The 17,966-nt window shown below is 52.0% G+C and overlaps 1 protein-coding gene and 1 long non-coding RNA gene across 5 annotated transcripts in view; one reads left to right on the top strand and one right to left on the bottom strand.

The window, feature by feature from the left end:
• The window catches only part of LOC117796411, a 20,025-nt gene extending 10,710 nt beyond the window's left edge, over positions 1–9,315 (top strand). The window contains exons 3-5 of one of the 2 annotated variants that reach the window (XR_004620903.1): positions 7,494–7,568; positions 8,268–8,453; positions 9,161–9,315. This is a non-coding gene — a long non-coding RNA (uncharacterized LOC117796411). Of the gene's footprint in view, positions 1–7,493; positions 7,636–8,267; positions 8,454–9,160 lie in introns of those variants that run through there. The other variant, XR_004620904.1, reaches the window with a different exon arrangement.
• The window catches only part of CHST11 (carbohydrate sulfotransferase 11), a 278,390-nt gene that overhangs the window by 29,936 nt on the left and 230,488 nt on the right, over positions 1–17,966 (bottom strand). The gene's annotated exons all lie outside the window — the stretch shown is intronic.

Raw genomic sequence — 17,966 nt, 5'->3', positions numbered from 1 at the left:
CCCCGCCCCTCTAGCCATTATAAGAGCAGGTGGCATCCGGGAGGCCGCCTTCCCAGGCAGGGGTGGGGCCTCCGGATGTTCCAGGGGTGGATTACACGGCTCTTGCAGGAAACTTCAGGGGTCTCCACTGGTTTCCTGAACTGAACCAGGGGGACAAGAGCACACTGAAGCTAGTACTTTCCACGGGGACACTGCAAAATGCAGAGCGCTGTGAGGAACTGGGGACTCAAACTCCATCATGCCCTCAGACGGAGGGAGAGGTGGCTGGTGTCTGAGGGGCCCGGTCCAGCTCCACCACCCAACTCCTTGCTTCTGAAAGACAGCAAACTCCCTGGTGTTGCAAACTGACCTGTACTTTTCCTTCTTTCTTTTTTTTTAAAGAGGAGCTGAGAGTTGAAGACTGTTTAATTATTCCAGATGCTTTTGAATCGGCAAGACACTGTGTGTATGCTGATTGTAGGAATGTCTGACTTCCTTTCTTTTACTCTGAAATCCAGCATGGATCCCAGAGCTTTGATTTACGAGTAGTCACAGCTTTGGGGAAATTTTAAGGCCAGCCCTGAAGAGACTTGCAAATTAGTTCCTGCAAGACTTCTGAATAGCGACTGATTACAATGTCTAATTATTTCTAAAGGAACTACTTACTCAATTAGAGCGACAGCCCATGAATGGGACGTGAAAATTCTTTTGATGGCGAGCAGCAAGAAATCATAGCCATTATTATTTCTATTATTGTTTTCTAAAATCATGTGATGTCTAGAGGCCATCCACTTGTTCAGTACTGGATTTTACCCCAACACATTCCAGAAGGAATGTGCTGTGCCTGGGTCCCCTTCTCCCCTTCTTTTACTTGCGGACTCTTGTAAAATATAATGCTTCCTGGGGGAATTTCCTGAGCCCCGTACTCCTCCTTCCCAGCGCTTCTATGATCTGTGACCATGTGCTTGCCCTCCCACCCGTCCATAAGCTGTGTGTGTGTTGTGTTCACTGCTGTGTCCTCAGCATCTAGAATACTGGCTGGCACATAGGAGACACTCACTGAACACCTATTGAATGAGACCAAATAAAGGGACTGGAGTACGTAAGTTTTCCTCCTTGGGTTCTGAGTGTGGATTTCTGTCTAAACTTGGTTATAAAAGCACACAGATTGACTGATGGATTGATCGATTCATTTGTTCACTCAACAAACATTTAGGCATCCGCAGCGTGTTGGATGGCAGTCTGGTTGGTCCAATCTCATCATCTCCAATCCACTACCATCCAAGATACCACTCCAGGCTTTGGGGTGAACCTGCTCCCCAGAGCCCTGCACGCCCAGGGCCCACCCTCTCCCACTGGCCATTTTGAAGGCTCCACAGCCCTGCAATGTTGGGCTCTAAGGAGTGAATTTCTGTTTGGATTGTATAACTTCAGTCATTGGGCAACTGTACCACTCCCTTGGCTTTATGTCAGCTCTTGTCTAGGTTCATACCTCTACCGTTCCTCAAAAGGTTGAATGGGATCAGCTAGGAGCAAGGTTATAACCTTAAAGGATCCCGAACATAAGACCCCGAGGGGTAGAACACAAAATTTGAACAATCAAGATCTTAGGAATCCCCAACAATTGGCGCGGGGGGGGGGCACCATTCCTTCTAGAAGGTTCTAAACAATGTAATTTGTCATTGCCATGTCTATGTCATCACTTGGTGGGGGGGGGAGGTGTGGCCAAATAAATCCCTGTTTCCTTCGAAATCCCCAAAGACCTAACTGTTCATAATTACACTGGTCACCTAAGGTAACTTGGTGGGTCAGACAAAACTGCAAAGTGGGCAAAACTGTCCTTCTTAATTGCAGTAACCATCTGATGCGTCCTAGATTTGTTTCTAGTACTTCCCTATTCCACCCACCAAAATTTATCTGCCCCATATCCTACTCTTTCAGGGCCCTGAGTTCTGCTAGGCAGATAATGAGATTGTTAAGCCACAGTAAACCTTGCTAGCGGTATGCACTTCATCAGGCCCAGTGTAGGTTTTCTCAGCGAATGCTCAAAACCGTGAAAATACATACATACATACATAGCTAAGCCCAGTTCAAACACACATGACTAGAAGAACATTCTTGAGAAATTACACTCTAATGTTTCAGCGGGTTTACAGCAGCCTTTAATGCCTCCCAATCCCAGGCCATTCCACTGATACACTGGGAGTGCTCTTCCTAGAAACTCCCATCTGGAGCAGGGCTGCTGAGCTGCTTTGTCTGGGGGACAGTGTGGAGTGCATGAGATGGGAAGGCGGATGCATGCTTCCCCTCTCCCATCCCATTCCCAGTGGCCCACCGTCGCTAGGATTCCCCGGCTTGCTTTGCGGAAAGGGCCCATTTTCAGTTTGCTGTAGCAGGTACTTATCTCAGGCCTCTGGTTTAGACCGCTGCCTTTTAATTACAAGCCCTGTAGGCTTCCATTTTAGCCCAGCTGCCTTTTCTCTTAGAACACGCTGAGGGGCAGGTCCCGTGCCTACCTCGAGCTTGGACTCTACATCCGGGGGACATGCAATATGGTCTCCACTGGTCACAGAGACCACCCAGAACCCAACTTCTAAATGATCTGTCAGATAATCAAAAGGACAAAAACTCCTTTGAACTCTGAAGCTGGACCTAAAACAAAGCACGAAACAGTTGCTGGTTATGTAGTTTGCTAAGGATTTCAGATGAGACACTAAGTGCCCCTCATGAAATAGGCAATTATTTCTCTCTGCCGTGAGGGGAGGGGCTCTGTTTTCTGTCCCGTCCTCTGGTTGACGGAGGCCTGGCTAAGAATGCCTTTACTGCAGGCACTGTTCTTGCCAACCCTACTTCTTTAAGGGATGGACAACAAGGGATGGATGGCTTAAAGAAGGAAGAGGCCGCTGTAGCCCAGTCCCATCTTGATTATTCAAGATGGCAGGGGCAACGTGGTGACAAAGAGACTTTGGGAACCGCCAATGGCCCCACCTGGAATTGCTTGGGTCTGGCGAGCGGTGAACCTGCCCCGGGGACAGTCCATCCGGGGACACTTGACCCGGAGATGCGGCTGTAGAACCCCGCCCGCCCCCACCACACCTCCAGAGAAACCAATCCCTGGTGTGTACTGGACGGTAGGAACGGGCGTTCAGGAAGACCAGGGTAGCAAGTCAGGCTCTGCCACAACATGGCTGTGTGACCCTGTGGGAGTGACTTAGCTTTTCTGAGTCCTGACAGTCATTGGCCAAGTGCGGGAAAAGAACACCTAATTCTCACGGTTTTGAGCATTCGCTGAGAAAACCTACACGAGTGTCTTGTGCAGTGCTGGGAGACCCAGGGGAGGCACACTTTGGGATGAAAAACCATTATTAGTAACAGTGTTACTGGGGTATAATTTACACTTCTGGTTTTGAACTGTCTGATCCCATCAAGAGCCGAGGAAACCGAGACCCAGAGAGGTGTGCTGATTGGCCCCGCGTCACACAGCCTGCTACGGCAAGGCTGGGACGAGCAGCCAGGTCTTCACACCAATGTTTCCCTGTTTGAGCGTCACAGCCTAAAGCTCATTAGGTACATGGTTACCTTTAATCCATAAAGGAAAGAAAATACCAAGAATAACTGGAAATGAGTTGCCGCTAATTGAGCCCACACTGTGCTCCTTAGGGTTTCGCAGGTGCTGCTGTTTCAGCCCTTGCCCATCTCATGAGGCAGATGCTAAGATCACCCATGTTTGAGGAGGCAGGACTGACACTCAGAGAGCTGAGGAACCTGCCGCAGGTCAGCCTGGAATCGGAGGAGTCTGACACCTGGACCTCCGTCCCTCACGCCAACACCCTGTCACCACCTCTGGTTCTGAAGCGCTAAGATACTGGGCAACAAGACCCCGGGTCGCCTCGAATGCAGGCTTGCCAGATCTAGCAAAGAAAATACAAAACACTATTGAAATCAGAATTTCAGATACTTTTAGTATGAGTATGTCCCAAATATTGCATGGGACATACTTATACCAAGACATTATTCACTGTTGATCTGAAATTCAACTTCGACTGGGCGTCCTGTATTTATCTGTCAGCCCTGCTGAAACATGACGTGTTCCTTGAGGCAAGCCGCATGGCCTCTTCCGGTCTCCATTTCTCTCCTCTAGAAGGACAGGATGGACCGCAGCCCGGCCCGAAGGCTCTGTGACGGAATCCTCCTCGGGAGGAGGGAAGGACAGAAGCAGTTCTCTAGGGAGGGTTCTGAGCAAAGACCAGCCCAGGAAATCTGCACGGAGGCCTGGGAGGGGCAGGACAAGGCCTGAGGGCGAGTGCCTTCCTCGGAAAACCCTGCCAGCTCCTCCCTGACCCTTTGGGACAAAGGCTTCCACAAGGCGCAAGCTCCCTGGGCAGGGATGGGAGCAGAAGCTCTTATTTCGTCGTGTGGTCAAACTGCGGTATGGTACACACGACACAGGATCGGCCATCTTCACCATTTTTAAGGGTACAGTTCCCACTACTGTGCGACCACTGCCCCCCCCCCCAGAAACATTTCATCTTCCCAAACCGGAAGTCTGTCCCCAGCGCACGGTAACTCCCCGTTCCCTCTCCCCCAGTCCCTGGCAACCAGCCTTCTATTCTCTGTCTTTATGAATCTGACCCCCTCTAGGGCCTTCCTCTGGGGGAATCATATAGTGTCTGTCCATCTGTGTCTGCCTAGTTGCAGGGAGCAGAATGTCCTCAAGGCCCAGCCATGCTGTATGTGCCTGATAATACCCCTTCCTTCTTAAGGCTGAACAGTCTATTTTATGTCACTTTTCCTCTCTGGGAAGAGGTGCAGAAAATACCCTGATAGACTCCATCTTCTGGGCTCTGAGGATGAAGCCCCTTGCCAGGGAGGGTGGCTGAGGTCACCTCCATCAGGGGCTCTCAGGGGCAGGGTGGCCGAGACAGCTCCCTCCCCAGAATCCAGCCTGGACCCCCACGGGCTTATAGGACTCACCACCTCCTAGGGGCACTTCTCTCCACGCCACAGGCCCTGGCAGTAAGCCAGAGGCAGATATATGAGGCACTCCAAGGAGGCTTTATTTCTGCTCTAACAATACAACTGAAACTGGGGAGGGAGCAGAGCAAATTCCCACCTGGCAGCAGGCCATAGGCTGAGAGAGCCCGCACAGGCAAGGGCAGGGCAGGCACTTGGGACAGCCTGTCCGGGCCTGGGTTGTACCAGCAGTGATGGTACCAACAGTGGGCACCCAGAGGGTGGGGGTGAGTCCCCAGCATACAGTAGGTACTCAGGAGAGACGCTGTTTTCTGGAAGGTGGGCTAGGGTGGGGGTGGTACTCTCTCAGAAGACAAAACCCCAAATGGGATGGGTGTGTCAGGAAGTCTGTTAATGAGATTCAGGGGACAGGAGTGTTCAAATAGATTAAAAAGAGAACTGATTTTGCAAAAATCAATTGAATAAAAAGCCCCTGCCTTGGGTTGTTTAGTCTGGTGAGAAGCCCACAGGCTACTTTCTGAGCCAGTGGGCTGTCTGCGCTCCTCCCTGGAAATGTGCGGGTGCTCTAACGGGGAAACTGCTCCCCAGGTTCCCAGGGTCTGAGCCCCCAGTGTTTGGCTGGGGATGCGCCTTGCATTTACCCACAACTCTGGGTTTTTGAAACGAAGCACATGTGTCTCCGACAGCTGTGAAGTGGCTGTCTTCAAAAGAAGACCCCCGTCCACAGCGCACATGGGGACATACTCAGCTCACCCACTCAAAGCCACCCCTCATGCAGTCCGGGCTTTTGGCGAAGAGTAAAGTGAAGAGCAGAGAGCAGAAGTGGGTCAGAGAGAGAGGGACGAGGGGAGGTGTTACTCCACATTGAAGACAGGCTGCTGGCCTCCGGTTCCCCGGGGAAGGGAAGAGAAACGACACGGCCTGAGCACCCACGGCATGGCCCGGTCCTGGGCCTTCCATTCAGCTTTGGGTCGTGCCTTGGCTGCAAACTTGCTGTGTGACCCTGGGCAAGTTGTTAACCTCCCTGTTTTCTCACTGGCTATTGGGAGACCTTAATGAGTTAACACACAACGCGCTTACCGCAGCATTTGGGATACCGTGAGCATTCAGTAAGCGTTAGCTCCTGTTATCCCACCGCTAATAAAGTCCTGTTACGTGTCAGTGGCCTTATCATTGTTAATACTGCTGGCTACTTCCACAACTCCTCTGGGAGGTGATACTGCCCTCACGTTACAGATACAGAAACTGAGGCTCAGGGAGTCTGCACAGGGCTGGAGTGGGGACTCCGGCCAGGTATGTCTGGCTCCTTTGAAAGGAATCAGAATCTTGTGGTGGGATGTCTGCCCCAGCAAGGGCCTGACCAAGCACCTTGGCATCACAGCCCTGAGAACCGAGGCACAAAGGCCAAGAAAGTCATCAGCCGCCCCCCAGGTGCACATGAACCCTTCCCTGTAATACACTTTGGTTTGTCGGTGGCAACCTTAAATCCTTAGGGGGCTGACGCGATTAGAGTTCTGGAAAGATGCTTTCTCCAGCTCAGCCTCAAAAAGGTCTTGGCTAACTTTTGATAATGTGTCACTGACAGGGTCTTTGAGAAAACCCCCCAGATATCAGAGGGAAGCAGACAGAGGGCCTGCAGAGGAGAGGGGGAACCTCCTTCCTTTCAAAAGAGGTGGGCAAAGAGCCCTAACAGCCAGGCTGAGGAAGTGGCCCAGAAGGCAGGAAGGCCGAGGTAGCAACATGCAGCCACGAGAGCTCATCCTCTCCGGGGAGCAGAAACGGTGTTGCTTTAGAGGTCAAATGCATCTCCACTACTTTGAAAGGCACTGGGAAGTCATGGTTCATCCATTCGATGTAGGTGCAGTTATGCTGTGTTTTATAACGCCGATCTACCTTACCCAAGTCGGGCAGTTGACCGCAATATGAGAAATATACGAACAGTCATGGTTAGCAGAGGGCTTAGCTTGAGCTTCCCAGCAGCCAAGGTATAAAGGGAAATATGATGGGTCATAAGACCTTCTACCTCTGATGGAGTTGAAAACACACAGGAATTAGAGTTGATGCTGGACTGAGTGTAGGCTCTGCCACTTGCGGACCTTGTGACCTCAGGCAATACTCAAACCTCTCAATGCCTCAAATCCCTCATTACGGAGCAGTCTTAATAACACCTCAGGATATTAGGGGAAATAGTCTGTCATTCCTGTCAAATAAGACATGCATGTGGGAGTGCTTTGAAAATTAAAAATATCTTACACAAAGCTTATTTATCACAAAGTATATCAGTTCTTCAGAACAAGCTTTTGTTCAATGCCCATTGTTTCTGAGGTAGTTTGAGGAAGACATTCCATGACCTGACTCCTTTCACAAGGGTCACAGAATACCAGAAAGGACAGCAGCAGCAACCACTTTTGAGCACTAATTATGTACCAGGCACAGTTACACCTGTTTGAATTGAAATGAGCTGAGTAACACAACTTAATCACATTTCGCCTTCACAGGAATTCAGGATATGGGTACTATTCATATTCCTATTTTTATAGAAACGGAGATGCTGAGACACGGACCAATCATGTTCTCTTCCCCGTGAATGTGGCACCGAAGATCAGAAGGACAGGGTGAGCCGGCAGTGGGCACTGGACCCACGTGGAAATGAAGGCTCTGGACTGCAGACCCCATTCTGAGGTGGCCTGTGTGTGTGGGGGGGGAAGAACAGAGGGGGACGGGAGACAGATGCAGACACAGAAATAAGCAGCAGTAGAAACTCAAGGGCCCCAGGGAGCCCTGTGGAGTCACAGCCTCGTCCTGAAGGGGCAGGGACAGGGATGGACGGCGGGGATCTACACAGCACAAACCTACTCTTTCTGTCCCAGGCTCTGCCCTTCCAATACATTCCCTTTCTGTTTTAGCTGGACAAGGTGGGCTCCCGTCCTTTACAAGCTAGCATTTCCCATGAATGGGTGGATGGCGAAACCAAGGAAGCAAGAGTAGCCGAGGAGCCCCCCGCTCCCCAGGGTGGGCAGAGTGAGGGTGCACAAGATGACACTTCTCCCCGTCCCTTATGCACGGCCACTGAGCCCTGCTCCTTGATGCCCAGAATGCTGCGCCCAAGAAGCCAGGCTCATTAAGGGAGGCAAGAGGAGACGGACCCCGGTCTAGAGGGTGCAGGGTCATTTTAAAAAGCCCCAAAGTGAAGCGGCATCTGACCAGCTAACAGCACACCACACTTCCTGTTTGTGTGAACTTGTTCTGTTTTTTTCAATTAGCTTTCTACTTGCTGATCCTCTCCAATTTTTTTTTCTTTTTTAATTGAATAGCAAATCAAAAGGAAAGCCAAGGAAAGCTCGCAGTGTTCTCCTCCCTCAAAGGCCAAGCGTCTGCTGGCCCTGTTCGGTCTTGGCTGCCGACCACAGCATGGCATACTGGTGGAGATTGATGCCTGCGACAACGCATCTTCATGGAAAATGGGTGTGAGGTGGCTGTGGTCCTGGGGAGCCCCTGGGGTGAGTGTGGCTGCAGCCCAGACTCCGGTCCCCGCGTCCTATCAGATGGGGCAGGTTCTGTGCGGGCCGGCCTGGCAAGGGGCCTGGCAGAACCAGGGTCTGGAAGGGGAGACTACATTGCAGCCTGCGGGGGGCCGGCGGCACAGAACTAGAAGCAAACATACCTCCCAAATAAAGCACAGTGACAGGTGCCCAAGTTCCCAGAAACGTGGGTGAAGCGTTCGTCCTACTTGGGGTTCATGAGTCCTGGCTCTGCCCCTCACTATTGTGAGGGCATGGACAAGCTTACTGAAGTTTCCTTGGTGCCATTTTCCTCATCTGGGAAAGCGGAAAGTCATGGTACCCACCACATGGGACTGTGGGGAGAATAAAATCGGAACGTGTGGCTAAAATGCCTGGCATGCAGTAGGCCCACAGGAAATGGAAGCTGGTATTTTATATTCTGAGCACCATCCCACCTGCTCTGCAGGCAGGTTTCAGGAGGAAGCGTGTTTCCTGGGGCCCTGGGAGCTTCCAGCAATGCTTACCAAGCCAGAAGAGTCTATGTATCCAATTTACAAAAAGCAACGTGTTTATCAGGCTGCTGTAGCCACAGACCCACACATGTAGAAAAGCCTAGAGGGTGGCAAAGATCTGGAGAGATGTGTTTATTCTCAGACGCTATGGAGCAGGGACCAATTCCTAAACCGTTTTTACTTTTACTCCAGGAAATGGGCGCAAGGCAAAGAAAGCCGTGACCCGGGACAGCCGCGCGGGAAGCCGCTCAGGCCCTAGGGCTCATGGGGCTCCTGGCGGACGCGGAGCCAGTAAGCACCCTTCCTGAGCGCCTCCGGGTGCCGGCCACTGCTCTGGCCAGCTCATCCTCTGTGCCACCTCCCTGGGCCTGCTGCATCCTGAACAACACTTTAAATGAGGAGTCCCAGCTCAAAGGGGGTGTTTATAACTTGCAAAGTGCTGATACGCCAACTAGTCATTTGCCCAGAAGTAGGCATTAGCTGGAGCAGCATTTCTTGGAATTAAAAAAGAACTATGAATAGACTTTTATGCTGTGTCTGCAGTCAGGGGCCTCCAATTAATGGCAGGAAGCCTGTATTCCTGTCGGACTGCAGCCAGCACTGCGAGCGCGTGCGTGCGTACGTGTGTGTGTGAGATAGAGACGGAGACAGAAGGAGGGGACGGATGAATGAATAATGGTGGGCAAGGGGACAGTGGATGGACGTATTCGAATGCACAGTACAAATAACAGCTGGCTTCTTGACTTCTAGAACAAATACAGCGGGGGCCACTTTGACTCCTAGGTCACACACCCCCCCACCCAGATGCAGTGGATGGCCTGGAAGACAATGCCTCAGGGGGGTGGTCTGGCACTAGAGGTCTGCTTCCCTCTTTTAGAAACCACTGTAGCCAAGTCCCAGTCCTGGGGGCAGGCCTGCAGTCCAGCCCCCACTGAGGCCAGCAGAGGAGCCCACGGTCACAGCCACACCCATTCTGTACCCGCAACCTCAGGGGATGAGGGCTCTGTGACCATATTTAGCATTTGCTTTCACACACACACTCTCAAAACCAGCCCCCGCAGTCAGCGTCGGACACCTGCTTTAAAGGGGGACTTGCCATCCTCTAGGCCAGAGGGACACCTTGGGGGCCACAGTCACACCTGCGTCTTCTCTGGACATTCCCCATTGCCTGTCATTGTGGATGCGGCATAGAACAGTGTCTAGAAGCCTGCCTGCGTCCCAGATCTGGTCCACCACTGCTCAGGTGTGAGACTTTGGGCGAGTCGCCCAAACACTCTGTGCCTTAGTTCCCTCATCTGTAAAATGGGAATGATAACGGGTGCCCCACCACCTCCTTCACGAGCTCTTATGAGGGTCAATGAGTTGACTATGTAAAGGGCTGGCACAGGGCCACGCACACGGTAAGCCCCATAAAGGTTTCTGTTATCACCCTCATACGTATCTGGTAAAGATCAGCACACACTCTTGCCTCTGAGCCCCCCGAGGGCAGAGGGGCCCACCTGTCCTTTCACTGCTGCGTCCCCAGCACCTGGGGCTGGCCCTGACATACGACAAGTCCTCAGAAAGCGTTTGCTGGAAGGGTGAGCAGACATGATGCGGGCGGGGGACCGCGGTCTCTGGATGCCCCTGAGCCCTTTAGGGGTTCAGGGCCCAGAAGTTAGCTTGGAAAGACACATCTGGGACTGGACCAGTTTCCTACAGCCGCCATAACAAATTACCACACGTTTCGCGGCTTAAAGCAACACAAATTTATATTTTACAATCCTGGAGGTCAGGAGTCTGATGGGGGTCCCCCCTTGGCTAAAATCAAGGGGACTTGAGCTTCTAGGAGCCACCTGACTTCCTGGCTCATCGTGTCTTGCCCTCTTCAGAGACTCTTCCCTCTTCCCCGCTTAAAGAACCTTCGTGATTACACTGGGCCCACCGAGACAATCCAGGATAAGCTACCTTAAAGTCAGATGATTAGCAACTTTAATGCTATTTGCTGCCTTAATTCCTTCCTCCTTCGCCAGATAACAAAACATATCCCCAGATTCCGGGGATTAGGACATGGACATCTGGGGGCCACCATCGTGCCCACCCCAGGGACTTTCAATCATTCAGGAAGATGGGAAAACTAATGCAGAAACTCCCGGTTTAACTGCTCCAGACATTTTTGGAGGGTAAAGTTATTTTTTTTCTTTTTTAAAGATTTTATTTTTATTTTATTTTATTTTTTAAAGATTTTATTTATTTATGTGACAGAGAGACAGCCAGCAAGAGAGGGAACACAGCAGGGGAGTGGGAGAGGAAGAAGCAGGCTCCCAGCGGAGGAGCCCGATGTGGGACTCGATCCCGGAACGCCGGGATCACGCCCTGAGCCGAAGGCAGACGCTTAACGACTGCGCTACCCAGGCGCCCCTAAAGATTTTATTTTTAAGTAATCTCCATACCCAATGTGGGGCTCGAACTTACAACCCCGAGATCAAGAGTCACATGCTCTGCCAACTGATCCCGCCAGGTGCCCCTGGAGGGTAAAGTTCTCAAAGCTAGTACCTCCTTCTGGATAGCTCTTTCTGAAATGCATGGCTCCAGGCATCCATGCAGTGGCCATTCACTAGAGCGGGCAACAGGTGCCAGTAAAACCAGACTTAATAAAGTAGAATAGTCCAGAATCAGAATCAGGAAGCATTCACGGATTCATTCATGCCCTGTGCTGGTTGCATTCAGCAGCATCGCTACCGTTCAGAGCCAGTCTTTACTGAGCACCCTCTGATGAGGGATCTGTGGCACAGAGAGGCTTAGTGATTAGCCCAAGGCCATACAGCCCATCAGTGGCAGACCTGGGATTTGAACCCCAGACTTTGGACTCTAGAATCCTGCTCACTTCTGGTCTGCTCTCCTGCCTCTCTACAGTTCACACACATTCTCTCATTTCAGCTGCATAGCTGCCGTGTGAGGGCAGGATTCCTTTTTAGTCCCCATTGCTGAGATGAGGAGACTGAGGCCAAGCACGACTGTCAGCCAGCCCTGTGTGGCCCGGTGGCTCCCTGCCTGGCTCAGGCTCTTTCTCTGCATCAGGCTGCCTCGCTGGGTGTTACTGATGAAGAATTAATTTTAGAAAATGAATAATGTCACAACATACCCTGTCCCCTAGTCCTTTCAGGACTGTGGGCTGTTTTTAATAACCTCCCCCACAAAGGTAGGCAATCACTGCTATTTAGGAGGAGAAATGAAGGTGTCTCCTGCCTGCCACCCAGGGCCTCGGTTCAGCGGCTGCCTGCAGACTGCAAACAACAGGCCGAGGAGACACCTGGAACAGTAAATGTAGCTGGTCTCCCAGGATCTCCTTAATGAAAAATTTCAGTCCTGCGGATGAGAGTGGAGGAGACACAGCCCTCATTACTACCCCCGTCTAAATTAAATGAGACAAGGGAGGCTCTTGAGAAAAAAAGGCACAAGTTACTGAAAACTTGGAGAACAAGCTGCAGGAGGTATGCTCACGTCAGGGAAGCCCTCGGACTTTCTGGGGGTGCAGAGAACCCCAAGTACCACTAGAGCCACTGGAGCTGGGGGCTGGGGACCGCACCTTTCTCTGGGCTTGGCAGGACCCCCAGGCCTGAGCCTGAGCGGGGCTGAGCCGGCTGCCGGTCAACAGGCCTTTATTGACTGTTCATTCTCGGTGAGCACAAGGCTGTCCATTTAAGCGCTGACCCAATATTGCTGTATGTTGGATAAGCTCATCGAGAATTCATAGGGTGATGTTCACTCAGCAAGAGACAGGCACGCCACACATGAACTCATTAATTCCAGAAGCAGCCGCCATCCCAGACCCATTCATCCCCAGCGCTATTCCCTGGGGCGGGGGGCAGGGAGCTGGCTAGGTTTCCTGTTGGAGGGGGTGCGCAAGAGCCCGGGTGAGAGTGGGGAGGGGCAGCCGAGGGGCTGGGGTGTCCACACCTATAAATAAGGAATCATAACAGTTCCCACCTGCTGGGGTCAGGGAGGACGGAGTGAGAAGACATGGAGCGCTTTGCTTGGTGTCTGGCATCTAATGACAGCCAACTTAGCATGTGATGATGTCATGGGGTCTTTTATAATCTTGACAGTGACTGACAGTGCAGCCGCTCCTGGCTCCATTTTACAGATGAGGACTCCAAGGTCCCCAGAGGGACCAGAACTTGCCCACGGATTGGTGTACAACGACAATCATATGGTCCCCACCTCAGAGAAATCAAAGGACATAATCTGCGTAAACGGCTCACACAATGCCTTCACCAGGCTGAACGCTGGGTACACGGTAGCTCCCAGTATGACTTTTCCACTCTCACAACTCAGTCCTGACCCTGCCCCGCCAACCAACACCCACTCTCAGCTGTTCCTGAGAATGTTCCTTTCCTACCTGTACCCGGCGCCTACCGGCCCGCCCCTCCCATAAAGGGAATTCTTGGGGGTCAGAGACAGCACGAGGTGCTTCCAGGAAGACTTTTGTCTATGCCAGCTTCTCATTCTTCCTTGCTGGGAGCGAGACAGGGCAACCGTTTAAGACACCAAGCCTGAAGTGAACTTAGAACCAAGCCACGTAAGACACATCGAGGCCCTGTGTTTTCGTTATTTCCTTTCAAAGCTGTTTTATTTTTTTTTAAAGTTTCCCAAAGCGTCCTTCATCTTCAAAGAGTCTGGCTGCCAACTCGACTTTGCCCTCCGAAGGTCTCTTTCCATTCACCCTTGCAGCAGTGCTTAGAAGAAATGCCACTGCACATGGCCGAGGAGAGAATGAGCCCTCACTTCCCACTCTCCCCTCCCGCCCCCCCCAACCCCCCGTTTGGATTCAATTATAAATTGGCTGACGTCGTCCTTGGGTCCTTCCCAAGATTAATTAGAAAACCAACATTAAGGGCATTTGTAAAAAGCAAGCCTAGCTCTTTATTCACAGAGGAAGGAAAGGGGGGATAATTTCTAGTGCTATTTTTGTCCATCTTCTTGTGACATCCCCACCAGAGGCTCCAGGACAAACGTGCCAGCAAACAGATCAAAACGCCAGTGAACTCTGCGGCATCAACTTTTTTTTCCCCCCTATTTTTAAAAAAGCACTTGTTATTTATTTGGATTTATAACCTGGTCAAATGATGTCCCGGTGGGGCAGGCAAACATGGGGACCTCCTACAAAAGTAAGCCCCTCCATAAACCCAAGCAAAAATCAAATCCATCTGGGTACTGCAGGTACCGTTTTAAAAGAGAGATCTTTAAAAAGCATTCTTGCGATATCAGGCCACATATTCAGTGGACAAGCCCATCTTGGCATGAATCCTGTTTTCCTGAACACGACACAGCCGCTCGAGGGAAGATGGGGGATAGGAACCCCCCGCCATACTTCATCATTGTGGCAGGATTTTAGCATGGAAGTTTTCATGGAGGCACCGAGCTACGTGCAACATGAGCTGTCTCCATGCAAAGCAGGTGTTAGACGACGGGCGGAGGAGGCACGAAGAAGTGAGCCCCCCAGCTCCAGACCCTGCCCCACAGTCTCGGTCAACCCTGCCCACATCAACACCAAGGGTGGGGTCTGAGGAGATGGAGAGATTCCAGGAAGGTTTCCTGGAGAGAGCTGTTGAAGGACCACAGATCCCATGTGCACCCAAGGGAGAAGGCTGGGAGGTTTCTCCTTTCGTCTACAATTGAGAGATGGGCTTTGAAATCACCGACAAGTTTAATATATGCGCCCCTACCATCTGAGGCGACACCTTTACCCACCGTCGGAAGCTCGAACGTGCGACTTAGCAGCCACTTAGTCCACGAGTAAGGGCTCTCTGAGCTGGAGAGCAGCCCCCCTCTCAGACCCTGTCACGGGGAAGCCACATCCATGCCTTCCTTCCAGGACCAGGCGGGGCCTCATTTGGGGGGGGCGGGGGCTGCCACAGGTCATCCTTGGGCCTGCGCACGAGGGACTGCCTGCCTGTAGGGGTAACAGGGACTCATTCCCCCGTCTCCGGGTTGCAGAAGGAGCTGAGAGACACGGGGCACAAGCCACAAGCCGATATAGAACCTTTTGAAAGAAAGCAAAGGCGAGGATCCCCAGGGACTGAGAAGTCTCCAAACAACCTGCAAAAGTACTGTGAAAGTAAGAACCTGCTCGAAGCATCTGCCTGGTCTAGAGGGAGCCCACACCAACTCAAGACTGTGTCAGCCATGCCAGAATTTTCTTGCATCTCTTCCGCCCCCTCCCGCCCTCCTCACAGCAGAGCTGGAGGCAGACAGTGAGAGCGTGAGCAAGCACAGATGCGGACCCAGCTGCTCCCCAGCTGCAGGGACAGGCCAGCTGACAGAGAGGGAAGAGGGCTCGACTTGAAATGAAAGACCGTGGGACAGCTCTCTCGGGATGTAATTCACATGCCACGCAATTCACCCAGTTGAAGCGTAGTACTTAATGGTTTCCAGTATATTCACCAAGTTGGACACCACACCTCACAAAAAATTTTAGAACATTTCCATGACCTCAAAAGAAACCCTGTACCTACGATCCCCCTCCTTAGCTCTCAACCCCTAATCCGGTCCCCTCAGTCCTAAGAAATCATTAATCTGCTTTCTGTCTCTATAGGTTTGCCTGTTCTGGACCTTTCACAGAAGTGCAATCATACAATATGTGGCTCTCTTGGACTGGGTTCTTTTTTTTTTTTTTTTAAGATTTTATTTATTTATTTGACAGTGAGAGAGCGAGCGAGCGAGAGTGGGGGGAGGGGCAGAGGGAGAAGCAGACTCCCCGCTGGGTAGGGAGCCCGATGCGGGGCTCGATCCCAGGACCCTGGGATTGTGACCTGAGCCGAAGACAGACGCTTAACCAACTGAGCCCCCCAGGTGCCCTCTGTGACTGGCTTCTAAATGAAAGAACCATCAGTGCTGACTGGACATCCCGGCTCTGCCACTTTCTAGGCATGGGCTCTCAGGCAGGCCGGAGCAAGCAGTCCCTTCCTCAAAGGGAAATGATGGGGATTAAATATGTCCCCAGTTCACCGCTTCACGTGAGTGAATTCACGCAGCTCCCCAGCTGGGCTCGAGCTGGCAGTGAAGCACGCCTCCCCGCCCGCCCGCCTCATGGCACGCCTGGCACTGGGGGTGTCGTTATTTGGATCATGTCTGTCCTTCCACCAGAGCAAAACTTCTGCCTCCTTCACTTTCCTGTCCCCAAAGGCGCCTGGCACGCGCCTGGCACATCTCCGAGCTTCAGTAAACATTTATTTGCTGGCTGACGATGGAGGGCAGCCGAGAAGGGAGAGGGAAGGCCCTGGAGCGCCCGGGGGTGTGGGGGTGAGTCCCCGGGCAGAGCAGCTCAGGGGGCTCCCAACATGTTCGCGCCTGCTGGGGTGGGGGGGCAGAGGCAGCACCAGATGGCAGACAAACTCTCCTGCTTGCTGGTTAAGTTTTATGGGTTCCCTTGTTTTTTAGTTTGTCACTGACATCTGCTGCTTTGCATTGTTCTAGAGGCGAAGTGTAAAGTAGAAAATGTGTCTGGGATGCTTTGTTCCTCCCCATCCCCGGGGGGGTCGTGTTTGGACGGGCCTGGCCCTTGGATCCAGGACCACGAGCCCCCACTCCCCACACCTCGGTGACCTTTCTCTTTCCTGCATTCTCACTCCTACTCATCTCCTCCCTTAAAGCCAGATACCACGAAACTTCGAAGGCAAAGATGACACAGTCTTCTCAGCTCAAGTGCATTCGTGTTTTCCAAGGGCCTCTGCCCCACTGCAGGGAACACGGGATCCTTATACCAGAGCCTTCTAGAGATGGGGAAGCCCATCCTCATAACACAGGAACAAAAGTGTATCCAACCAAGAAATCACAGATGTCATTTCCACGTGGCCAAGAGTGGTTTTCCAGGGACAGCCCAGCCTGGCTTCCATGGAGCCCCAGAAGTGGTGAGGACAGCATGGGGTGGTGTGGGCTAGGAGTGGGCGCACGGTGGAAGATGCAGTCTTGGGGGCAGAGCAGGTGCCAGGCACTGAGCACCCTCCGAGCTTCGCCAGGCACGGTGCCGGCACTCCCACAGACCTCAGTGTTCACTCACAGCCATCGTGCCTGCTGGAGATGCGATCGCCCCATTTCGCAAAAGAGGCCCAGGGAACTGCCGCCGTCACACAGCTAGGGGGAGGCACACGTGGGTCCCAGTGCTCCTGCTGGGGCAGCCGGCAAGTCCAACATGCCTGTGCTCCCAGCTCGTCCCCACCCCTGCCCGCCCCCTGTGAAGGAGGCATGACCTTCCTCAACCCCAGTTCCAGGTGAGGAATCCGGCTCCATGAGACAGAGGTCACTCAGCCAGTCCATGGAAATTCGAACCCAAGTCTGGCTAACTGCAAAGCCTGTGGACTTACGGGGCCCAACCTCCCCACTGACACCGGTTACTGATGGCTCCCCTGTGGGCTGCAGATCTGAAAATGGGCTGGGGTCTCTCGGGGGAAGGAGGAAGATGGAAGAAATAGGATGTTCTTGTATGGACGTGTGTGTGCGTCACAGCACGCATGTGTGGTTCTAAACTGTGTTGTGTGTCTGTGTACATATAAATGTGAGTGTGTCCATGTGTGTTTGTGTGTGTAGATGCATATTATTACTGTGCCCATGTGAGCATGTGTGTTGGCAGGTGTGGGAGCATATCTGTGTATCTGTGTTTGTGTATGTTTGTACACGAGCGTGTAAATAACCCCATACATGTCGCGGGAGACTCTGGCCATCAGGCGCCCCCTCTACAGTGGAAAGTTATTCACTTTTTTTTTCAGTTAATAGGAAACAAAGGAATCTTTTCTTAAAGTTCTGCTTTGGGGCCCCGGAATGTAAACTTTATGCAACTAGGTTTACAGTCTCTAAGGGAAGAATGTCCTTTGAAGATCAAGCCTGAGAAAACTTAGAATTCACTGTTGCGTTTCAAACTTTTTTTGATGACTCCACAGTGAGAAATAAAGTATTTCATTCCACAGACATTGAATATATGTATATACACGTATATATATTTCTTAAAACAATACTTGCC

The sequence above is a fragment of the Ailuropoda melanoleuca genome, chromosome 15, assembly GCF_002007445.2.
Source record: "Ailuropoda melanoleuca isolate Jingjing chromosome 15, ASM200744v2, whole genome shotgun sequence".
Lineage (NCBI taxonomy): Eukaryota > Metazoa > Chordata > Mammalia > Carnivora > Ursidae > Ailuropoda > Ailuropoda melanoleuca.
Note: the sequence above shows the minus strand (reverse complement) of the source record. Positions and strands in the feature narration are given on the sequence as shown.